A 20,773-nucleotide genomic window follows, 5' to 3' on the forward strand; every position below is an offset into this window, starting at 1 on the left:
TCTTTAAGGGTAGCCAGGGATTGAAGCGGGAAGTACGTCAGAAATAACCGCTGCAGGCTTTGTTTTACTTGGTTAATAAGGGTTTCCATGATTTTGTAGCGGTACTTTTCGACTTCCAACCCTCACTGTCATTTACTCGATGCTAACGCACAGTGGCTCTGTTGGCGAAGCATCCTGTGAGTTTGAGACTAACTCATTCTGAGAAAGCCCTATCTGTCTGTTGTGGGGCAGCTGGTACGTTTGAACTGCCAACCTTGCCGATTGTAGACCAGTGCCTAACCACTATGCCACAGGGCTCCCCTTTTGACTTACTTTTTTATTAATAATCACATTATTAATAACTGACTGGAAACCTTTTATGTTTGTTTCATTTAATTCCGACTTCATTCTTAAAAAGTTGTTGAGATAGGTCTAAAATTAGTCATTGGTACGATATTGTAGCTAAAATACCATAGTGTAAGATTTTGATTCATATTACATTGAATTGATAGCTAAAGATGGAGAAAATTGATACTTTTATAATAAAAAGTCTCCGACCCCAAGAATATTTAGTGAGATCTTTATATTTTCTCCATGATGTACTGTTAGTGTGGGATTGGGCAGATTTCATCAGATTATTTGTAAGTGTTAATACTATTGTAATAATATATTTAAAATTCTCCTAGCTTCTTATTGTTAGTGTGCAGAAATCTGAGGATAAGTTAAAAAAATACTGCTCTAGAACTCAAAATCTTAAGAGCGACAAGGTTGCATAGAGGCTGGTGGACCCTTGAACCCACCTGGCCTGCAGTCGACCTTCCTGTGAATCTGAGAACTGAACCGGTGGGAACAGCAACACTAGCGAGGGACCTTACAGCAGTCAACCGTCTGAGAGGAAAAGGCCAACACAGCTCAAGGACAAAACCGAGAAGCGTTAAGAAAAAAGGAGGAATGGGAACAGGAAATACAGAAGAAGTAATATACCTGGTTTTTGTTGGGGCATCGAACCTGATGATCGGTTCCATAAACTCCAATCAGTTCATAATGAAAAATTCTTAAAACACGAGGCATGTGACTACAAAATCCTAGATACTTATAGTAAACAAAATGATAAAAAATGGGAAGTTCTTGTTTCTTGACATATTCCCTTATTGGGGTTTATATGTGTCTGAGGGCTTTGGGTTTCTTTCTTTTTAAATTTTCCCTGAAAACTTCTGTGAACCTTAAAACACAAGGTTTATGCCACATCAAAACATGAGGCTTGGCACCCTTGAGGACTGAAATCATTCTTCTTTTAAGTGTCCTTTGAGTTTGGGGAACAAAAATTCAAAAGGAAAGCACCAGAGTTGTAGGGCTGATAGGTAAAGTTTCCCAGTGAAATCCATAGCCCATGCCACCTTCCAAGAATGAGCACGTGCATCGTTGTGATGGAGTAAACAACACAAAACAAAACAAAATAAAAAAACCTCGCTGTAAGTGCCCTGGCCTTTCTCTTACCAATGCAGTTTTCAATTTTCTTAAAACGTCTTCAGGGTAGGCCCGAGATCATCTGTGTCCTTCAAGAAAATTGATCAAAATTACCCCGTGGAGCCCCACAAAACAGTCTCCATAAGCTTGTGAGTTGACCTTTTTGCCTTGGATTTAACTGGCCTAGCAGATCCCTTTGGAAGCACTGTTTTGACAAAAATAGTTTAAACGATAGTTCAACTATGTAAATGACATGGTCTGTGTGCATATTTAAAATATTTTTGAAGGCTGAAATCAATTCTATATTTAGCTCCTTAGCTGTGTCAGACTCAGATGAACCACCGGCCACTTCTATTGCTTTGAACTCTGGGCTTGGTCGTAGCGGGGGAGAGATCTGGAGTGAATGTAGGCGCATTACATTAGGCTGCCTTCTCTTCGTATCCTCGCCCTGAGGTCTCCTCCACCTGGGTTGATTTTAAAATCCTCAGTTAGGCTTATTTGTTTGTTTGCTTCATTTTTTTTAATTTCTGAAGATTTTTTAGTTAGTCTCAGCAAGGGCATTCGTTTGAAACAGATTATTCTGTAATGACAAAAAATAAGACATGCACACCAAACTTTTTGTTTATATTATGAGCTATTAGTTACAAATATTTCAGGAGGATACTCAAGAAAGAAATGTTTGAACACTCACTATTAACTGGATATGTGTTGCACAGGCACATGGCGTATTAAAGAGAGGTTCCTACGTAGATTTGTCCCATGCCTTTAACTTAGCTTTTGTTATTGACAGCAATTCTCGGATTCATGGACTTATCACTCCAATCTCTGACTTCGTCATGACTGCCCTCCTTCCGCGTGCCTCTCTTTCTGCTCCTCTTTGTATAAATATATCAGTAACATTGACTTAAGGTCCACCTTACGCCAGCATCAGCTCTTTTTAAGTTGATTCCATTTGTAAATACCCCTTTTCCATTCAGAGGTTCTAGGGGTTAGCATTTTACCTGTCTTTTGGGGAGACAATTCAATTCATAACAAGGGTCCCGAATCACTTAATTTTAGCTCAACCTTATTTTGTTTCTCCTAAGTGAATATGAAAGTCTTGTTTATAAAGCCTTGTTTATATATTCTAATTGAATATAAAAGCCTTTCTGTTATTTACTACCGGTATGTTCTTTTGAAGATCCTAAGTTGTCCAGATTTATTAAGATAATTCAGTTATTCTAATAGAGATAATAAAGGGCTAATTAGCATCATAAGACTTATTTTGTTAAGTGACTTCTATTCCAGTTTGGCCAAAACATTCTGGAGATGAGAGTATTGTAAATCACCCCTGTCTTTAAAAAAAAAATCTATTCTGTCATTTCCAAATTTCAGAATACGCAAAAATCATCTAGCAGCTGTAGGAAAACTTATGTGTCTGCACTTTGTAACCATAATGCTTTGAACCAGTAGATCCACACGGATCCCAGAGGATTTAGCAAACACCCTTTGCAGGTTTTCCACTAACTACATTTTGAAAACCATTGCCTTACTTATGAGTCCTAGCAGGTGATGATATACTTTCTAGAGAAAAAGAAGATTTCTGGACACAGTGTAAGCTATGAATCATTTAAAAGTAACAGTATATTCCCAAATACAGAAAAACATTTTCATTAATAGTCTCATTTGACAAAAGGTGAAGGTGCTGTTAGGTGTTTTACTTAAGATCATCATTCATGTTGATGCAAAGAGGGCCTAGAGCAGCAGTTCTCAGCCTCTGGGTCACGACCCCTTTAGGAGTTGAACAACCCTTTCACAGGGGTCTCCTAATCGGAAATAGGTGTTTTCTGATGGTCTTAGGAACCGAGCCACCACCTCTATCTCTGTCTCCAGGTGGGTCTACCCACAAGCAGATACACCCACATAGGAGAACCCTGTGTGAAGACTGTTACCCATGCTATACCATGCTGCAAGACAAACTTTGATTTATTTGTAATTAGAAATACATATTTCACAATATATCATTACATATTGTTTTGTGAGTAATCGCTATGCTTTAATTATGTTCCATTTGTAACAATGAAAATATATTCTACCTATCAGATATTTGCTTGATGATTCATCACAGTAGCAAAATGACAGTGATGAAGTAGCAACGAAAATAATGTTATGGTTGGGGGTCCCTACAACGGGAGGAGTGTATGAAAGGGTCGCGGCATGAGGAAGGCTGATAACCGCTGGCCTAGAGCAGAGACTTCCTATACTTGCCTAAAGCCACTGGGCCACATGTTCCTTCATTAGTTTCAGAATTCTCATTGTTGCTCTTTGCTTGGCAGTTCTCATAAAAAGGACTTCTTAGGATTTACCGATTTAAAGGTTCAACCAACTGGAAAGATTCATTGTTCATGTTGAGCAGCATTACATTCAAAAAAGGTCTCCAGACATAAAGAACTATTTGGGGCGGGGTGGGGGAGTTAACGGGGTGGCGGTAGTGGGGGTGGCTGAGGATTAAATTAAGAAACAATTATCTAGATTTTTTTAAAAAGGAGATTCTAGGATCTCTGATTTAATTTATTTGATTGATTCATTACCAAAACATTTTAAATGCTTTCTATTTTTAAAAAAATCAAAAACTAAATATGAATCATTTAAATTATTGTTAAGCATAGAGTTTTTTAGAGTTTTTAGCTTCAGAGTTTTTATCTTCAGGTAATGCAGATGCATCCTCTGAAATGCATGTCGTTTGCTCTGCTTGGTGCTACCTGGAGATGAGAGGCAGTGTCCTTTGGCCAGGAAACTAAGCCAAGACCTCGTCTGTCCTGTATATTGCTACAGTATACACTATACCCAACGGTTCTGTCAGGCAAGATCCTGCCAACAGGATCCTGCCAACAGCCACAAAAGAGATGCTCCCACTGTCTGACTGGCGGGTCCATTGTTAAGCCTTACTCTGACAGAGACGTACCTCTTTTCCATCTTACTGTGTGGCAAAGGTCTTGGCAAACATTTTATTTATAACATAGGACACATAGGACACGAGTTTGAGGTTATTGTATGTTGATCTCTTGTGAAATCAGGCATAAGGATACCCATGTGAATCCTAAACCTAAATCTGGAAAATACTCATATATCTAATAATACTAGAATGTAGTTGCTTATATTTTTATTAAAAATAAATTAGATGTAAGCTAGATTCATATTAAAATATTACAAAGAAAAAGAAGTAAAGGGTTTACTGAATAGGCATGGAGAAATATCAACCCAATTCTCAGAATCCTAATTATTTATGGTTATTATTAATGCTGATGAAGTGATGTTATAATTTTCTATTTTTACCTTTTTAGTTTTTAAGTCATTAATATTGCATATCCTTCTGACAAAAGTTGGAATGTATTGGTTCATAATAGGTTTTACTTCAGGTGCTTTAATGAGCATTTTCCTGACTTGCTAGATAGTGAAACTAAGACAGAGACAGCCTCCAAATGATGCAAAAAGGATTTGTCCATCACCTCAAGTGAATCCAAACTCACTGCCTTCTGACTGCAGCTCATGGCGAGCTTCTGAGGCTTCCATCTTGCTGGGTGCAGACAGCCTCCTCGGTGGGCTGGGCTCACCCCCTTTGGGCTAGCCGCCCTTGCTCGCCCAACTGTGCCATGCAAATACCTGACTTTGAAAAAATGGTTGTCCAGAGAATTGGAAGATATTCTTCATGGGGTACAGTTAATGGTGCACACCCCATATCTTAGTAATTCGTGCATTCATGTGTTGTGTATTTTCCCAGTATTTCAATACATTTTACCTAGTATTTTGAATTTCAGGACAATTATGCAACTTTAAAATGGGAAGGGATGTTTGCGACTGCATGGTTTAATTGTCATTCTGTAGATGGAGAAAACAGAAGGATGGTCAAGCTGGAATACCTCACTGTAGCCATCCAGCCTGATAGAAGCAGCGCAGTGAGAAACATAGTCCTTATTTTACTGTGACAGGCTACTTCCATTGTTGTCGTCAACTCTGAAGCTCTTAGCGGACCTACTGGGCTCAAGTCTTTGAACAAACGTCGGTTTTACAAAAGGACCTTAATTCCTATTATGCATGTATGGCCTCTTCCTCCAGGCTCCTTGGCTGTTATATGGGGCTGTTGACTTTGGGTTGCATGAAACCTTCCAAAGATGTATTGAGGCCCCCTGAAGGAGTCTGTTCACTGGCTGCTCTGTTTTCTCACATGGGGGTATAGATGATGGGTAGGCTAGAGGATCTCCAGGGTTTGAGCAAGAGTGCAGAGGTCAAAGCAAACTCCTGAAAATTTCAGGTAAGAGATTTTTATGGGCAGACATAATAATTTTCTTAATATTATTTTACATCTGAGATACAAATGGATACTGGCAAAAGAAGAGATTTATGGCTATTTATAGTCATACCGTTTTCCTAAAAATTGATTTTAAGTAAAAGAATATAAAAGGAAGAAATAGCACACTAAATATTTCACACTATACTGGAAAGAAACTCAAACTTATATTCTCATTAAAAAATTATAATTTTCCAGAAACAGGCTATAAGACTAATTACACTTACAAGCTACAAATAGTATATTTGTGTCAAAAAATAATGGGAGGTAATGCTGTTGGCCCTATCTAGTATTTCACATTGTTAAGGAAATAGAAAATAAGTACTTCTTTCCCTTCAAGGATGTTAATTTAAGGAGGAAGGTATTCCTGACCCAAGCCATTGTGTGTTCAATGGTCTCATGTGCAGGTGAGAGCTGGATTTTGAATAAGGAATGCCAAAGAAAAATGGGTACATTGGAGCTATGGTTTTCCCTAAGAATACTGAAAGTACGTGGACTGCCAAAAGAACAGACAGCTCTGTCTTAGAAGAAGTACAGCCAAAATGTTTCTTAGAGGAAAGGATGATGTACTCTGGGCAAATTATCAGGAGAGAAGGAGAGCCCAGTCCCGGGAGAAGGACGTCTTTCTTGGTAAAGTGGAGGGGCAGTGGAAAAGAGGCAGGGCCTCCATGGGATGGGCTGACGTGGTAGCTGCTGCAGAGGCTCAAGTACAAAAGCAATTGTGCACGGCCAGGCAGTGTTTCGTTCTGTTGTACATAGGATTGCTGGGAGCTGGAACTGATTCAATGGCACACAACAACAACAACAACAACTTATTTCTCTTGGTGAGGCCAAATGCAGATGGTCACCAGTCATGCGTGTGTATTATGTTCCAAAAGGTCACCCTTCGTAAAGTCCACAGTTCCCAGTATGTTTTTTATCTGAAGGAGAATCCCACACTGGAGCTACTAGATCGGGGACAATAGCATGTGTTGTGTAAACAGAAGGAATGTCAGTATCGGGTCTCCTTAGGTAGCTATGCTTGGAAGCTGCTTGGAAGATTTAATGTAGTTAGGCGTTACAAAGTTGTAAAGTTTCAGATGGCTCTTCAGGAAAGTCAAACAGGTCTTACGGTTTTAAATTCTTTCCCCATCACACCCGAATTTTAGTCCCATATGGACAGGTGTCTTCAGTTTTTCACCACTTCTGCCACACATGACCATAAACTGAAACACAACACAAAATACAATCAAACACACTGTCATGGCGTTGATTATGACTGGTGGCGACCCTACAGGACTGAGTAGAACGGCTCCTTTGACTTTCAAAGTCTGGATTTTTTCCCCTTCTGAAACCAGTGTCCTTCTTTTCCTGCAGAGTGGCAGGTAGGTTTGAACCGACAACGTTAGGGTTAGCGGCCCGAGACTAAAGCCAACGCATCCCCAACTTTCCTACTACCAACTTGCTGACTTTTAAACAACACGGATCTACTGTATTAAGCTCTGGAGATCAGAAACTCGAAATCATTCTATTGGACTAAAGTTGAGGTGTTGGTTCCTTTTGTGGGTTCTGGGAAGGGACCTGCTTTCTAGTCTTTCTCGGTTTACAGAGGCTGCCTGCACGCCGTGACTCAGGGATCCTTCCTGGCACCACCGTGACCTCTTCTGGCTCTCGCTCACTTATAAGTGCGGATGCTGTTGAATGGAGCCCACCGGCAGCATCCATCTCACCATCTAGCCACAACTGCACAGTCTGCTTCGCCTTTTAAAATAACGTAATTCACAAGTGCCGGGGATTAGGGAACGGGCGTCTGGATGTGAGCCCAAGCTGCAAGTTCAGTGAGGCCCAAAGGAGTGGATTTTCCGACTTTGTAGTAAAAGTCCATGTTCTTAAGGCCATGAAGTCATGATCAGGAAGTTTTGCTGACAAGGTTATTGTCAGACGCAGACTGCTGCAGAAATGATTGAAAGGATTCCTGGACCCCCTTTCCCCAGCTAACATATATCTCATGATTCTTTGTCTAAATTTGTTAACATTTCTGTAGCCTTCTGCCTGCCCCCCCCCTTCTCTAACCTGCTCTATACGTGTGAGCCTATACTGAATGTGCTATTTGCAGAGTGAAAATACATATTTTTAAATGTAGCCCTTTCACCTATTTTTAAACACCAATTTTAATAGAATTAGGGCCAGACTTAGACATGGAGATGGTGAGAGAATGGTACCTTTTCCACTAATGGTCCTGATAGGAAGGTTTTAGAGGAAAGAGAAACATCTTATTTCCTCAACTTTTCCTGAGAATTCATTTTCTAATGAGACAGGACAATTACTTCTGGCTTAGACTTGAAGACTGAGCAGCAGGGATCCATGCGTGACCCCTTCAGACTCTGCTCCTGTGTAGACAAGGATCCCCGGATGTCCCGATTCTAAGACGGAAGAATCACCACTCTGCTCATGCCCATCAGCAGTGAAATGGATAACGAAACGTTGGTACATGTACAGTGGGATACTGTGCATTGCTAAAAACGGTGATGGAATTCGTAGGCGTCTTATGAACTGGGTCGACCTGGAGGACAGTATGCATATGCTGCGCTGTGTGAAATGAGCCGATCACAAAAGAACAAACACTGTCTGAGACGACGGTTACAAAGAACATCTCCAAGACAAAGACTTTTATACCCCCAGGAGCCGACTTTGGGGGGTACCGAGGCGGGAAGAGCAAGGGAGGAAGATGGAGCCGTAGGCTAGAGGACTGGCTGGTTCTAACCTAAGACTCCAAAGCTAAACTCATGGACATTGCATGGGTGCCAACTCCCAGTGGCTCTGTAGGACAGGGGAGCTCTGTCCGCATGTGCGTGTCTGAGACTGTAACTCTTTACAGGACTAGAAGGGCCTGTCTTTCCCCTACAGAGCGGCCGCCTGTTTCCACCAGCCGTGCAACTGGAAAGCATTGCGCCCCGGGCTCCTTCCTCCAAAGGGTAGGCAGGATAAGCTCCTAGAGGCTTTGCTAAGCAGGCCAAGCTGTTGAACACAAAACCCGTTATCCAAAATGTAAACCCCTACCTAATTCAAAATAAAAATTGCTTTAAAAAACACAAGCATGTTTGTTGTACATACATGAGCTCATTATAGGATTATTACTTCAACATTTGATTTTCCGGTACCCCCAGCCCATGGTACTGTGGATAAAGGACTGACGATGGGTCTGGCAAGGGGTATAGTAGAAAGGTGATCAAACTACACAGAACCAACGCTCCCAACGTTGACATCGGCCAAAGTATCTGAGAATGAGCCAAGGGCTCTCCTACACTTCTCTGGGCACGAGATCTGCCTACGATAAGCAGAGACTCTTTTTGCAACTTCATTTCTTTGGTTGTGAGTTTCAAGCAGGGTGTCTAACATCCGAAATCCAAATGTGACCTCTAGAAGCAGTCTCCAACTAAGGCAGCCCGCGGGAGGGCTGGGTAAGCCCATCTGTGTGACAGCTTCCCCAGAAGGGAGTGGGTAGCAGTGGTAGCAAGTAAACAACTTCATTTTCATGGGAAACAGTCCCGGGGAGCTGGGAAGGAGAATGTCAGGGTCTATCCTGGGACTCGGGATAAAATGGAGGAAACAGACAATACTCGATTAAGGAAGGTCTAAGGGGATTTCAGGATCCGGAACTAGACCAAGTGGCATCATCTAAACTAAAGGAAGAGGGGGAGCAGTGTTGGTAGAGATCATCTCTGGGTATTTGAATTTTCTATTTTCCACTTGAGTCAGGTGGGGATTTGCTTGGGTTAATAGTGACACCTCTTGTGATGTGTCGGTAATTAACATGTGGAATCATTTCTTCACTGTGGACTGTTGTCCAGACTGCTCAGATGATACCTGCCTCCTCCTCCCCCCAGTCCCAGTCGTTCCTTCAGAATCTTCTGGGCTTCTTGCAACTGAAGTGGGACGTCTAGATCCGGAGGGCACTTCCAGAATTATTCTTACAGACTGTGGTTGGCATTTGTTCTGATTGTTCAGGACCCATGCCATAACTGGCAATGAAATATTTTGAATATTTCTCTAGTGAAACCTACAGTGATAAAATTAAAAATGTAGTTTTAATTAATAAAAACCTTTAAGTTCTAGTATTTATAGATTCACAGTAAGCCCAGTAGTGTTCTGCTGAATAGAACATGCCTTACATACTTTCATACTTTAAAAAAGGGGTCAGGGGAAGGGAGTTTTAGACTTAGCAATTAGAAATAAATGGAAGAATAAATTCCATGGTATTTCTTGGCATTCATTGTTGCTTTAAAATGTCATCTCAATTTCTAACTTGTGAATATATTTACATTAAGATAACATTAACAAATTTAGAGGAATAAAATTCACATTTTGGCTTTCCTGGTTTGTTGCTTCTGCTCTTTTAGTTATTATTGCTTACATGAAAAATAGTCAGACGGAATGTGATTTTAAGTTTTCCCTGCCACCAGCATTACTTGTCCTGAGTTAGACCCAGGTTCTTGGATCTCTTGAATTCCTAACAGCATAGTTAAAACCAAACCAGACCCACTGCTATTGAGTGAATTCCACTCAAATTGACACTATGTGACAGAGTAGCACAAAGTAGGGTTTTCAAGGCTTACATCTGTACGGCAGCAGACAGCCACGCCTTTGTTCTGTTGGTGGGCTGGTGGGCTGCAGCCTCCAGCTTCTTAGTAAACAGGTAAGTGAGTGTCTAACCATTGACCCACCAGACCTCCTCCTAAGAGGCTACACTTGAGTTATGAAAAATTTCACTGTGTTAAAAGTCAATGGTTTTAATATATATATATATACGTATCTGATGTATCAGGCTCATATGTTCGATAGCTGAGGAATCAATATATATTGAACAGATACTCTTCATGACAATAAAAGACGTTTCAATAGTTCATGGAAAGCAATCAAGAAAACTAATGGGATTTCCCCAAATTTTCTGAAGCCCCTCTCATATTTCTTCCATATTTCTGCCCGAGGTTTCTTAGGGTTGGATATGGCCACTGTTAGCATATATTAGAATTAAATATATGATCAAAATATACACAGAAATATAGAACAGATGACAGATACAATGTCATTAAGGAGCTTAAGGCAATCTGAAGTGTTTTTTTCTAAGCTTTAAAATTAGGCTGCGTTCCTTGTGGTTCTTGGTGTCCTTAGAACAATAATGTATCTGTACTACAAAGTTATTATTTATACGGTTGAATTACCCTGTCAAAGTTCTTTAAAAGCAGTAATGAGCACAACTGTCTGCACTTTAGGAGAAGTGGATTTCTGCTGTTAAGTCGTTTTTCCTTCAAGAAAATCCAATTTTTAATTTAATAGTTAATTTTTGTACTACTCAAGCTTCTTATTTAACATTTATGAAGTACTTGGTATTTTAAAAGTGCTTTATAATGATTAATTTTTTCCCTACACCTATGTTTTGTAAAGTAGATTGTCCTAATTAATACAGTTGGAAGTAGAAAAAATAAAAGCCCCGTTTTTCTGCTTTGCATTGCCATAGCTGCTAACTCTGATTTTGTTTAATAATAAAAATTAGAGCTATAGTTTATAAATTAAGTGTAAAATTCAGGGCTTTGAACTTCTGCCGCCTTGCTTGCATTTTGGCTTGCCGTATCTTACCGTGGGATTCAAGGAGGTGCTTATTTTTATTACTAAATCTCAGATTTTTTTCTGTGCAGAAAGGCTCAAACATACTGCTGTACCAGTGTCCAGGTAATTCTCTGTGGCCTCCAAAATAATGCACTTTAATTCCATAGTAAAGTGTTTTTACTTGATAGATTGCCCAACTTCCAACAGTAACCTCGACTTAAGTTTTTAATGTAAACTGGACATATGGTTTTAATGTATCAACTTTTTTTCCTCTTCATATTCTCCTAAAATATTTTCAAGCATAAAAGGTAGCATGTATTGAGGAGCTAACTATTGATAAAATATTAAAGGTCATCATAATGCTAACCTTTGCTTCCTTCTTTGAATTATAAATTTTGCTCATTGTTCCTCTGACCTAAACCAAATTCACTGGCATCGAGTCGATTCCAACACAGTGTGGCCCTAGGGTTTATGACTCTAAGTATCTGTTGATGGGAGCTTATAAACTCGTTTTTCTCTCCAGGTGCAGGGGGGGTTGAAGAGGGGGGTCTGACCTTTGGGCCTGCAGTTAGCAGCGCAATGCATAATACAGCATCAACAGTGCCAGCAGGGCTCCTTCATTGTTATCCTTACTTGCCATTAACACGCATCAGGTTAATTAATGGACACCGGTGTCGGAGCACTTGTTTCCAGACCAGATCCAGTGTACTGATTCATAGCTAACACACGCAGTTCTTAGCTGTTCAAGGAACAGTAACACCGATTTTTTTGTTAGCAAAGTTTTATAAACGACCACTGCATTTTCCCCATGAAGTTTAACGTTATCCAAAGCAGTGTCTAATGAGTGCCGAATGGTGAAGTTCCATACATAGGCAGGCCCCAAAGCATCGCTTCGAAGGTTCCAGTTCAGACATGCACATGTGTTTTCCAAGAAAAATGTGTTTAGACGTATCTCTGCAATCAGTGGACGGCTGCAGAGAAGTGGTCTCAATAACACACTTGTCTAGGCGTCGTCAGGATCTCCTAAGAGAAAAGGAAATCCGAGAGAAACAGTGGCTTCCAAGAGGATCGACTGGACGTATTTCTTTAATTCGCTCAGATTCGTACGTGTTGAGGGTACTCTTCCTTGTAGGCTTTCTAACTCCAGGTCTTTGAATTTCTGTTCTCTTACTTTACTTTGTCTTTTCCAGCTGATCCCTGGAAGTTTTCTGTTCAGCTCTCTTACTTCCTAAGCGCTTCCATTTGCTTAGCTGCTCTGTGCTCCCCAGCTACTTTCTGGGTCTCTCCTGGCATTCTCTTCGGCTTTTCCTTGCTTGCTTGACTTTTTCCCCCAGTTCAACTTTTTCTTTTAATAAACTCAGAATCAGCACCGCACATGTGGGCCTGGCATCTAAACGAAAACAACAAGCAATTAGAAAAGGTACTGTGGCTTGAGGGCCAGTCGCTACACTCAGCACTGTGGGATCGTTCTTCCGTGATTTTTGAAACGGTAGCAGAAAATATCGCTTGTTGGAAAATTTCCTCCAGTCCTATTGCGACCACTGATGTACAGACCACTGATGATGCCAGTATGTATAACAGAGGTCAGCACAGGATGGGGGCTGGCAATGTGCCAGACATTTTCTGGGGACAAAAAAGCCACACAAATAAACAAAGCTCACACCACAAACACCTGAGAATGTAGACATGTCACGTCAGTGTTTTGGAGTGTTTCATTGCTATCTTCAGATAAGTTCATGAAAACCTTGGCAGGTTTTAATTTCAAGTCCCCAATTTTGTTTTTACTAACAGCGGTATGTTAGGACTGCCAATGCCAGGTCTGCTGGATTTAACGTCCGAGTTTAATATAATATAACTTAGCACTGAAAGCTCACACTGCCCGAAATGAATCATTTCATGCACATGAAGACATTCGACAGTCAAGTGCCAGCGTTTTTGTACTTTTTATATGTGTGTGTGAAGTTTCCTTAAACTTTCAACAAAATCACTTCTGGTCTTACAAAATAAATATTTGTCAAATTTTCAATAAAAGTCATAAAACAGCAGCTATTAGAATCTAGCCCCCATCCTTTTTCTAGACAAATTGTGTTCAACAATTTCTAAAAGACTAAATAAGATTAGAAATTTAGGGGTATACACACACACATATATATATACATATATGTATTATTTATGTATATATTCATATTTACACCTATATTTAATACTTATACATATATTTATAATTCTTGAAATTTACAATAAAAGAATGACTTTGTAATGGTTATGGGCAAAATATACAAGGGCCCAAACCTAGATTAGTGGATTTGCACCGTAACAAATGACCTCAACACCGTCAAGTGACTCTATTTAAGAAGAGTTTTAGAACAAGACACAATACACTTGAAAATCTATTGCACTTCAGGAAAATGTTTGCCATCTCTCTGTACCACTGTGAAAAGACAGAGCGTTTTCATCACTGCATTTTGGCGACACCATTAGCATAGGATTCAAAGTGGTGTCAGGTTTTAGTGGTGGACAACAATCTTTTGTGGCACATTTAGGAAAACAGACTCTAAATACAATGGGCCCCCCTGTAACCATAGCAGCATGGTGCAGCAGAACCGAGACTTTGTAGAATTGTGTGTATGGTTATAAAGTTATGCCCATATTGCCAACCCGTGGGAGCCCAACAATTTCAGTTTGTTGCTCTTCTGGAGCCCTTTCTACAGTCAATAGTAAACATCTCAATGCAGCTTTAACAGACTAATGCTGGTCTAGGCAGACTAGAAAATTAATAGACCTTCATGTGTGGAAGAGAGAACTTTATATATCAGAGCAAGTGAGTATTGCAAACACATCCCAGCCCAGTCCAGATCAAGGCCCATAAGTCTGCTATTATCCCATATGCCCGATACCAATCTGTAAATTCCTCTTCACGCTCACGCAGTCATGCAATGACGCCGAATGCAGGAAGATCACAGGCCAGTGGGTGGAAAGTCTTGTGGATCCAGTGGCAGTAGAAGCATCTCAGTGCTGGTGTGGGTTTCCACGTGATTTCCTTCAGATCCAGGGTGTTGGCATAGCTCCAAGTGTCTTCTCCACAGGAATGTCTCACAGGGAGTGAGCTGTTTATCTCCTTAGTGCCTCCAAATGAGGCCATCAAGCTGCAACCTGATTGACAGGCTAAGCTCCACCGCTTCACTCTTAAGTCTCAAATTGGCAATAGATTCTGTAACTACCACAATTGACCTTTTTCATTCTTCATATAGGATGGTCTTTGTTTTTCTTCCAAAACCATTTTATTGGGAGTTGATACAGATATCACATCGTTCCATAGTTTAGTCACATCAAGTCGTATTGTACAATTGCTACCACAATCAGTTTCAAAACATTCTTTTTCTTCCTGAATTCCTTTTAGGTCTCCCCACCCCTACCCACCACCACTGTACCCCTAGGAACTCTTATTCTACTTGCTGTCCCTTTAGGCTCATCAATCCTGGGTTTCATATACTGAAAAACAGAAAAACATATGATAAAAATGTCATCTCACATCTGGGAACTTCATTAGTATTCACTGTCAGATGGTCATTGCCTACCCATGGGGAAGGTGTTCTTTATGTTTCCACAGGAAAGGGAGAGAGGGGCCAGACCTCAATCTGGTGAACCAAGACTTGAGGGCAACATACCAGCATGAAGCAGTGAGCTAACAGCGAGGTCTGTGAGGCTGGCCCCAATCCCAGCCACACCGACCCCCTCCCCAGAGATTGCACCACAGGAGACAGCACTGGAGATACAGCCAGGGAAAGTGGGGGGTCTGCCCAGACCACACAGGAGCAAACTAAGAAGGAAACAGAGAGAGAGAGAGAGAACCACATCCTGCCCCACCGAGCCCTGAGGACAACACTCTTGTTCAGAGCAGCCAAGGACACAGTGGACCATAGGGCTGGCTCGACCAGGAGACACAACATTCTCTCACTGCAGGGGACAGCACTAGAGACACAGTGGGAATTGCGCCCGGTCTGCCCCCCCCCCCACACACACACACAATGGAGCAAAGCACAAAGGAAGCGCCGCAGAGCAGCAAGGCAAGCATAGCAACAACGTCCCCAAGGAACCCTGAAAATCGACCTCAGACTTGGAGGGCAGGGCTTTGCATCTCATCAGGCTCGATCAGAAAACACATGTAAGTGTGAGCAGACAGACCTGGAACTATTTATAGGCCCATTTTGTCTTCCTTCCTTTCTCCTTTTTTTCATGTCTATCTATAAAAGATAGGCAAGATAAACAATCCCAAGGAGAAAACAATGGATCCATGGTGCCAGGGGAACATGGAAGAGGGAGAAGTGAGGGGAAGGGAGGGAGGACCCAACAAAACCAGGAACAAGGTACAAGAGCTCTACAATTGATGGTGAGGAGGGTGTAGAACGCATGGTGGGGTTTGATCAAGTGCAGTGTAGCCAAGAGGAATTGCTGGGAGCCAAATGAAGGTTGGGCATGATAGTGGAAGAGAAGGAAAGTTAAAGGAAATAGAGGAAGAACTAGGAGGCAAAAGACAAATTTATAGAGGTATAAATGTAGGCAAGTATTTATGTAAATATATTAATATATAATGATAGGGATATTGGTCTATGTACATATATTTATTGGTTAAGTATCAAGGTTATATGGACATTGGGCCTTTACTCAAGTCCTTCCTCAATTCAAGAACACTTTGTTCTAATATTCTGGCATTCTGTGATGCTCACCTTCCCAACACAAGCACTGAAGTCAAAATGGGTACATAAGCAAATGTGGTGAAGAAAGTTGATGGTGCCCGGTTATTGGATGATATGACATCTGGGATCTTAAAGGCTTGTAGTTAAACAAGTGGCCATCTAGCACGGAAGCAACAAAGCCCACGTAGAAGAAGCACACCAGCCTGTATGATCATGAGGTATTGGTGGAATCAGGTATCAGTCATCAGAACACCCACAACAATCATATCCATGTGAATGAGAGGGGTTAGAATGGAGACCGAAAGCCCATCTGTAGATAATTGGACATACCCTCACAGAAGGGTCTAAAGGAAGAGATGAGCCAGCCAGGGTGCAGTATAGCACTGACAAAGCACAAAGCATTCCTCTAGTTCTTTAATGCTTCTCTGCCAACTCCCCCCCACCCCCACTATCAAGACCCAGTTCAATCTTAGAAATCTGGCTAGACCAGAGCATTTACACTGGTACAGATAAGAGCTCTTGACACACAGAATCCAGGACAGATAATACCCATCATGAACAATAGTGGGAATAGCAAAACCATAAAGGTAGGGGGAAAGTGGGGGCAGAAATGGTTGACATATAACTCTCCTTTCCCCTGAGGGGAATGAACAACAGAAACATGGGTGAAGGGAGACAGCAGATGGTGTAAGATATGAAAATAGCAATTTATCAAGGGGTCACAAAAATGGGAGGATGGGGGAGGGAGGGAAAAAAGACGAGCTTATACCAAGGGTTCAAGTAGAAAGAAAATGTTTTGAAAATGATGACAACATATGTACAAATGTGCTGGATAAAATTGATGTTGTTATAAGAGGTATAAGAGCCCCCAGTAAAATGATTTATAAAAATAAAGGAAAAAATCAAGGTGGTATATACTCCAGGTTGTATTTTTGACTCTCTATTTTTTGAGTATTTGTAATTTTAATATAAAATTAGTCTTTTAACTTGTAGAGAGCCTTATTAATTTAGTGTATGAAATCCCAATGGCCTAGGATTATGAACTCTCTTCCCAAATGATTTTTTCCTTTTTTTCTATTTTATTGACACACAATCCACACGTCATCCAATTCAGTAGTTCATTCGCATTAAGAAGAGGTGCGCAGTCATCCCCACAGTCAGTTTTAGAGCCTTTTCTTTATTCTTGCGCTCATCACCATTAGCCATTTTTTGTGTGTGGACTTGTTTTCATTTTCCAACTTCTACTTGAATTTCCATATAAGTAACCAGCAGTCCGTTCCACAGTCAGCTGCTGGCTAAATTTTGGCCCCTGATGTTGTTCCATCCCTTCTCAAAGATGTAGTCAGTTTGGTTCCTATGTATCCCATCTGGCGAAGCCCACATGCACAGGGAAGCAGGTCACTGTTGCTACAAAATTCTTCCATGCCATCTCCAGCTTCATTTCTATCAAGACCGTACTTTCCAATTGCTGGAGATCCCTGTTCATTTCCAACCTACCCATTCCAATTGCCGGTAATTATCAGTGCATCTTGATTGCGTGTTTGATCAATTTCAGAATGAAGAAATTGGTAGAATGTGTCAAATTACTAATCATTGGCTGTAATGGTTTTGTGCATAACTGTGAATAATACTTGCATTAACTCAGCTTCCTTGTTGGCATACAGATATTATCCTATCACAAATTCATTCTAGATCTTGAAAAGTTCTTTTTGATGGTGAATGTGAAGCCATTCCTCTTGAATTTGTCTTTCACAGCATAATCATAAGATATTCCAACTCAAAATGGCTGATATCAGTTCATGTTGGCTCACTAATGGCTTATATATCAATCTTTATGTGTTTCATTTCATTTGTTGACTATTTTGTATTCCACGTTCCCATTATCAATTGACATTTGAAGCTGTTTCTTCATTTTGAATGGTGCCCCATCGGCAAATGAAGGTCCTGACAATTCTCAATGACTCAGCTTTGAGGAGACCATTGTTCTCCAGTTGAATTTTCAGTGCCTTCCAACCCGAGGGACTGATTTTTGTCACTGTCACCAACAGTATCCTGCTGCTCTTCATACGTTTTCAGTACCTGGCACCTCAGAATCGGACAGCCTCTTCTTGCTTCTTCGTCTGGACGTTTCACTGACACCTGTTTACCGTGGGTGTTTGAGATACTGGTGGCCGAGCTTCCGCTGTCACATTAACACAAAAGCCAAAGGGAGAAACGAGTGTTGGGGAAGGAGGCCCGGAGAGATGGAAGCACTGCTTTCAGAAGTGTATCGATTCAGAGGAAGGGCATGTTGATAGTAGTTTGATATTTTTCTTGTAAATAAAATTTCCTGTTAACTCGTGGCAATACGTGGTTGACTGCTATGCTGACTTGGTGTGCATCCGGAGTGCGGTACTCATCAGGGTTAGAGGGAAGGGGCCAACACCTTCGGAAACGAGTAGGCCTAGGGAGAGGATATATAGGAAAAAAATCATTTCTCATTTTGATGGAATTTCATACTGTGACAGATTTGCAGACTGGCTTTATTTCAGTGATAGAACATGAGCTAGAATATTATCATTGTCCAGACACTGCCTTCTCCTCATTTTCCAAAAGAAAAGTAAGCTGTTAAACTGTGATTAAATTTAATTATTTGGATATACGAGGGAATTAACCAGTTCAAATCAATGCAAAATTTTGGCCATGGATTTTTTTTATACAATGGGAAAATAATAAATTTGGAAAACTCACCAATATTCAATCTAATCCAAACATTTTGTCTGGCTTCTGAATATGTTTTAGTAATGAGTTTTTCCATTTCTTTAAAGAATGAAGTAGGCATCTGGTCTTATTCATGAACATGTAGTGTTCTTATTGATCAACACGATGTGCCTCGGTGGCAGAGTGGTTAGGAATTGGGGTGCTAACATCAAGGTCACCAGTTTGAAAGCACCAGCTGCCCCTCAGGAGAAAGACTACATTTTCTATTCCCTTCAATAGTAACAATCTCAGAAACTTCTTTCCTAGATGGTCACTATTAGAACTGACTTGATGGTGGGGAGTTTTTTGTTTGTTTATCCATGAACATGGAAGGTTCTTCCCTGCATGTGAGTCTCTCAGTTTCTTATAATAGTGTTCTGTAATTTTCTTTGTGCAGGTCTTTTGTCTCTCTGGTTAGGGTTACCCCTAAGTATTTCATCTTTTATGTCCCTATTGATAATATATATTATATATAACACATTTTCTTCATCACATCTCTTTTTATTAGTATATAGGAATACCATAGAGTTTTATCTGTTAATCTTTTATCCGGTTATATTACTAAATCATTATATTTTTCCAATAATTATTTTGTCAAGTCCTTGGGGTTTTCTACATATAAAATCATAGCACATGCAGATAGTGAGAGATTCACTTATTTGCCAATTTGGGTTCTTTTTATTTCTTTTTTGTTGTCTAGCAGCTCTGCCTAATACTTCCAGAACCATGCTGAATGAGAGTAATGATACTGAGTATCCTTGATCGGCTTCTGTTGCAAGGGAACTGGACTCAGGTTCTTCCCACTGAGAGCGCTGTTGGCCATTGGTTTTCCATATGTGGTCTTTATCGTGTTGGTAAATTTTCCTTCTGGTCTTATTTTGTTGAGTGTTTTTAGAGCAAGAATGGGTACTGGTTATGATCCTGTGTTTCTTTTGTTTATATGGTGGATGACATTGATTGCTTTTCTAATGCTGGGCCATCCTTTCTTACCTGGTGTGAGTTCCACCTACCATGGAATAATTTATGGGGTAGTATTTGTGTGATGCGTTGTTGGGGTCTACGGGTAAGACTGTGTTGAGAATTTTTACAGCTATGTTCATAAGGGCTATTGGTTTTCAGTTTTTTACTTTGCGGTTTTTGTCTGGTTTTGGTATCAGGGTTATGCTCAATCCATAAAATTAGTTGGGAGTTTGCTGTCCTTTTCTGTTTTCAGGAATGTTTTTGTTAACTGGTGTCAGCTTCTCTTGGGATGCTTGCCAGAATTCCCTGGTGAACCCATCCGGACTTGGACTTTTTTTAATGGAATTTTAAATCTTACCTGATTGGTTTTTCTTTTTTTGCTATAGACTTATTGATGCTTTGTGCATTTGGGTTTTTAGAAATTTGTCCATTTTACCTAGGCTTTCAACTTTTTGGAATAGAATCTCTAATAGTAATGTTATCATTTTAAATTTTATTTGGTTCTACTGTGATGTCACCTCATCTTTTTATTTCCCTTTCTTAAGTTTGTCAGTGATTTGTCCATTTTTTTTAATCCTTTAAAGGAAGCACCCTCTTGTCTTGCTGATTTTTAAAAACGTTTTCCTGTTTCTGATTCATTTATTTCTGCTCCAATCTTTATGACTTGTTTCTCCTGTTGGCTGAGGGTTTATCTTGTTGCTCTTATTCTAATTGTTGAAGATATCGTGTTGAGGGGTTGGTTTTGCATTTCTCCTTTTCTTTCTTATACCACCTTTTAAAAAGTGTTAATGCCACCCTACAGTGTAAATATAAATATATATACTATGCTCCTGTCTGCATTCTGAATGGCACCTAAGCCTACAAAAGCAATCAGAAGGGTGTACGCTGGAGGTAGTCATAAAGGAAGTACAAAGACCCTCTTGCCATCGATTCAGAGTAACCAGTAAATGAAAGACCACATTGGTCCATACTCTCCCTTTCCCCAGCGTTGTGGAGTCGAGTACCTAATTGCTCTTCA

General features: G+C 40.4%; 1 protein-coding gene across 1 annotated transcript in view; it reads left to right on the plus strand.

The window, feature by feature from the left end:
• GPR158 (G protein-coupled receptor 158) overlaps window positions 1-20,773 on the plus strand; it is a 465,390-nt gene that overhangs the window by 174,741 nt on the left and 269,876 nt on the right. The gene's annotated exons all lie outside the window — the stretch shown is intronic.

The sequence above is a fragment of the Tenrec ecaudatus genome, chromosome 6 (assembly GCF_050624435.1).
Source record: "Tenrec ecaudatus isolate mTenEca1 chromosome 6, mTenEca1.hap1, whole genome shotgun sequence".
Taxonomy (NCBI): domain Eukaryota; kingdom Metazoa; phylum Chordata; class Mammalia; order Afrosoricida; family Tenrecidae; genus Tenrec; species Tenrec ecaudatus.